The sequence below is a fragment of the Gavialis gangeticus genome, unplaced genomic scaffold (assembly GCF_001723915.1).
Source record: "Gavialis gangeticus isolate Ggan-Ray unplaced genomic scaffold, GavGan_comp1, whole genome shotgun sequence".
Classification (NCBI taxonomy): Eukaryota; Metazoa; Chordata; order Crocodylia; family Gavialidae; genus Gavialis; species Gavialis gangeticus.
Genome location: NW_017729009.1, coordinates 18,032,544 through 18,036,298, shown reverse-complemented (window position 1 = coordinate 18,036,298; position 3,755 = coordinate 18,032,544). Strand labels below are relative to the sequence as shown.

Below are 3,755 nucleotides of genomic sequence, written 5' to 3'. Positions count from 1 at the left end.
TAACTGAAAATTGGGGATTTTTTTTAAACCAGAGAAAACCAGGATCCCGATGATAAAACAATCAAAATGAACTACCTCTGAGAAATTATTTCCCCCCTCAAAAGTAGGAACTCTCTTTTTTATCTGAAAAGCTTTGTATGTGTATATTACACTAGAAAGCAAGCAAGTAATGTTGAATTTAACCACAACGCAACAAAATGCTGATTAGATACATGACTTTGAACATATTAGAATGACCTTTCACAATGTCCCTTCAGCATTTCTTTGACGTGATAAAACTATTCCATTTTTCCTGTGAATTAGTGGAATGGAGAAGCATGGTCATTATTGCATAGAATATGGTATATAGCTTGAATAGTACACCATACCTCTTTCTAGTTGTGGATTTATCACCTCTCTTTCCTTTCATGTGTCATATTGGACTCTGCTGTTAAAGCTCTGCTGTGTTTCCTGTTGATGACCCTAATCTGTTCATCAGCTTCCGGAAATCATACAATGCTGATTACATATAGGTCAGTTCCAGGTAATTCCTCTACTGTCTCAGCACAGCACTCAGCATAGAATCCCAGCAGAAAACTCCCTCAAATTAGCTACAGCTCTAATGCAACGCTGCAATTCTGTATTGTTTTCTATTACAGAATCAGATGAATTGGTCATTAGCTAGTAAAGGGGATGAAGACACTCATTTTGGACATATGAATTCAACTTCTGGTTTACATTGTGAATAAAAAATGTCATTGGTAGAGTCACCCTAGCTCTAAATTGCCCACTTTACAAATTCAGGCACAATCCAATACTTTTGGCTCTTTTCTTTGTAGGAAGATTGCTGGTCAAGACTCAGGTGTGTTCACAGTCTAGCTGCACTATCTATAAATAATCACTTCTAATTATGTATTTAATAGTCTTTTGATTTTTAATTAATATAAAATCAAACTCTTAGCAGCACTAACAGGTGCTTTGTTCTGACACAATGGCTCAATAGCAGAACATTTTGTCCATAGCACTTAAACCATAATATGTACAACTGGGTAAAATTTTCAAAATCATCTACACGATATTAAAACCTATTTTCTAATGCACCTGTGTTACACGGAAGCCACGGACCTCAATTAATTAAGGCCCTGTTGATCATTTTACTTATTAACCTTATATAATGTAGGGAACTGTACTGTATATTCTATATAACAACATCCATATTTTCCAATTATGTCATTTCACAGGAAAAGCAGAGAAATAAGTGACTTGCCCAAGGTCATTCAATGGCTGAGTCAGACAGATTAACCAAGGTCTCTGACTTCACAGTCTACATACTAAATACCTATGAATGAATACAATGCAGCTGGCAAACACAGAGAGGCCCAAACACAATTATAAGGCAGATATGGGATAAGTACAACATGGTTTGTTTAAAATATGATGGTATTGTAAATAACATCATTTGGTACACCCGAATATAGAAGACACTTTCATGCTGAATTTTTTTTTTAAGAATGGTGGCCCTTTCACCACAGCCCACTCTGCTGCTGCTTTGTTGTAACATGATGAGACCTTGTTGCTTTTGAAGCAAGTGGTTTTCAAATTCTTATTCAGAATTAGTGTACTTTTATGTTTAAATTTTAACACATCAGGCATAAAAGAAAATGTCTATCCCAGGTATCTTTGATAAATTATTATAAATGCAATTCAATAGAAACATGAATAGTAATAAGGAACTGTTAACTTGCTCTGCAAAAAAAAAAGCCAGTCCACAAACCTGAAATTTCATCTCAGTTCCCACAAAACCTTTGTCTAACTCAAATAATTCATCTGCATTTAAACCTTTTACTGTGGCACTCCCCTGCAACTACATCCTTTCTTCCTTTGTTCACTTCAGTGCAAATTTTAATAGTATAGGAAACAACAAAGAGGCTGTGGTTCAAACATGACAGGTAGGTAATGAAAACTGTACAAATACACTTAAAACAGTAGGACAGGAAATAAATAAAACTTTCACTGAGACCAGCTACTAAGATTAATTTCTTTATACAGGTATGTCACAAATATTACCATTCGTCTCATGCTTACATTTACATTATGCTTAGCCCAGTTATGCAAAACGCTCTGTTAACATTGCCCTGGGTAGCAGGGATTCAGCCACAGGAAACTGCTTGGAGGACCAGCCCCATAAATAAGTGTCTTTGCCTGAAGTCCAGCAAATTCGAGGAATTTCCTTGAGCTCAGGTCTCTTCCGATTTACTTCAATGGAAGCAAGATTAGGTACATGGGCTGCAGGGAACATACCTGTGATGCCAATATTTATATTCTGTTGTGGATGGTAACCAGATAGTTAACAGAAATTCCTTCCTGAAATAATGTTGATGAAGTTCTTATAGTGGTCTTATTTATCAGTCTGTAGCAACATGTAGTTTTATATTCTATCCACCAAAGGATGAGGTATTGTATTATATTGTATCACAGTCAGAGTTAGAAGCATTACATTTTATGGCATAATTTAGAGGTGTCAAGTGCCCTGAAACAGAAACTGTTCCCAAATGCAGGAGCAGCCTACCCTTTTCCTCTTCCCACCACAGACTCAAAGGGCTCTAAAATGACCCAGCTCTTCCATGAACTCTTTGCAGGCACTTGCTTACTTCTATTGTACACTTGATTTTGAACTTCCGCTACAGGCTGAGCTTTCCTTGGGGCAGTGTACCTATCAATGGTGACTTTTAGAAAGTTGTAGTGAACTTGTTGTTGGGATTGGGCTGGGCTGGGCTGTACACATTTTAACAGCAAGCACACTGTTGGAGGAAGTCATGCTTAAAGCTGGTTTCAAGCTTGTTTTCTGAAGCAATGGTACCCTGAGTTAATGTTGCATTTAAATCTGTACAACTGAACTAGTGCTGACACCCATCCCCTGCAATGGGTAATGTTTTCCTTAATTCCTCCAACACAATGAAAATAATCTAATCTGCCTCATTCTAAAGTATCCAATGGATCATGCAGTTTTAGAAACTAGCAGACTCAGCCATTGTTTTGTTTAAAATAGTCACACAAAACTGCTTCACTTCTCAGGAACACACACACACAATTGAGAAACAAGAAACTCAAAATCTTTTAAATGATTGCTGAATATTGATAAAAAAATGATTAAACTTGCACTGAAAAAAATTAGACCAAGTTGCTAGTTTGAATTAGAGGGCTCTTAATGCAACAAAATTAGTTGTTTGAATTTGAAATATAAAAATTAAGCTTGGTTTAGCATTCACATAAATTATTACACAAGTTTAAGTATGAACATTTGTGACCTTTAGTTAAATTAACTGTAGGAACAATCTCCAGGTGTAAAAATTCACAAAACTTAATGATTTTTTTTTTACAAACGTATTAGGTTTTGAACTGAATCTTTATTATTTAAGTAGAAAAATATTAAATTTACAGTGAATAAACTCTTCTAAGTGCTGCTTTAGGCACATTCACTAGTCTTTATTCCTACATGCAAGTGTAGAATGTTGTCTTCTCATCTATACCAAGTAATATTCAACTAACAGACTCTACCTCTGTACCACTGAACAGACAATAGTTTATTAGCATGTAACAGAAATTCTGTCTGACAGGCAATATCAGCTTTTCTGAAAGACTAAACAAAACTGACACCTGTATGATTAGGTCTGAAACTCCAGATGGACCTTTTGGCACCAGTTCACAAGATTGCCAACTAAATCCTACATCTGTTTCTATAGTACAACATTTCCCCTACCCCTTCTCATGTTTTT

At 35.8% G+C, this 3,755-nt stretch overlaps 1 long non-coding RNA gene across 3 annotated transcripts in view; it reads left to right on the top strand.

Moving 5' to 3' along the window:
• LOC109292634 overlaps positions 1-3,755 on the top strand; it is a 46,802-nt gene that overhangs the window by 38,428 nt on the left and 4,619 nt on the right. The gene's annotated exons all lie outside the window — the stretch shown is intronic.